Source organism: Eucyclogobius newberryi, unplaced genomic scaffold, assembly GCF_026437365.1.
Source record: "Eucyclogobius newberryi isolate DKJ021-1_F unplaced genomic scaffold, fEucNew1.0.hap1 SCAF_9, whole genome shotgun sequence".
Taxonomy (NCBI): Eukaryota; Metazoa; Chordata; class Actinopteri; order Gobiiformes; family Gobiidae; genus Eucyclogobius; species Eucyclogobius newberryi.
Genome location: NW_027316532.1, coordinates 40,183,572 through 40,184,615, shown reverse-complemented (window position 1 = coordinate 40,184,615; position 1,044 = coordinate 40,183,572). Strand labels below are relative to the sequence as shown.

The following is a 1,044-nucleotide window of genomic DNA, read 5'->3' as shown; positions in this document are numbered from 1 at the left end:
GCTCCAGCTTTGACTATTTAGGTCTGTGATTTATACAGAACATTTGACTGCTGAACAAGATAAAACCAGCCTCCGAGCTTTAGAACTGTAGCTCCTGCACTGCATTCATGAAGAACAAGAAGGTACATTTGAGGAAAGCCATTTTAAATGAAACTGTTAATTAAAGTACATGTTTTGGAATCAGGATTCAGATTTTAGGCCTGAGAGAGGAAGAAGTGGAAGTGTCACATTGACTTGGTCCTGGAGGATCTTTAACACAAACATCTATCGAGTTCTTTGATTTTTCACTGAACAAGGAAGACACTGGTGATTAAAGAAGCATTAAGTTCTCCATTTGCCACCAGGGTTGACTCAACTTAAGTATTGATATTTGATATATAGTGCATATTTGGATGGGTTGTATATTCCCGGCACAAACATGTTAATACAAAAAGACAAAGACATTAGCAAGATATTTAAACAGAAACTTTATTATTCAGGGAATCTTGTTTCTGAAAAAGGATCATTTGAACACATCTCTGGGCTGTACAATAAATATGAATTCAAGATAAACAGCATTTTCAGTGGTTTAGAATGATGCATCTACAGGTGATGTTAAACATACAGATGACAGGACTGTTACACTGGACTGGGCTCAACCTGGATTATAACAGTTTATTTCAAAGCCAGTGGACTCTAATAAGGGTCTTTAAATACTTACTATACTTTTAATCTGAGGACAGGGTCCAGGACTTCTTTAGTCAAAACTGGCAATTGATAGAACTATTTTCTTAATAAACATTGAACATTATAAAATCCCTTTCACTGGGTGTTGAGTTTCATCACGGACTCTCAAGGTAAAACATTTATGTGCCAAACAATTTCACAACAGGAATTCGTACATTTATTTTTAGTCAGTTGTTTTTCAAGGCCGACACTTTTTGAGATGATATGATTCGTCATTTTGAGACACATAACGGAGGAGGATGTTTTTCCCTTGGACCAGCTGATGAGAAAGTATTATAAGAGTCCAATCATATTTGCACTTTGCAGTGTTACACATAC

The 1,044-nt window shown here is 36.0% G+C and overlaps 1 protein-coding gene across 1 annotated transcript in view; it reads right to left on the bottom strand.

Moving 5' to 3' along the window:
• Positions 1-521: 521 nt before the first annotated feature.
• The window catches only part of oca2 (oculocutaneous albinism II), a 77,011-nt gene continuing 76,488 nt past the window's right edge, over positions 522-1,044 (bottom strand). Inside the window, exon 23 of the mRNA XM_072439367.1 lies at positions 522-1,044. This exon is cut by the window's right edge and continues 182 nt beyond it. The gene's annotated coding sequence lies outside the window, so the exon portion shown is untranslated.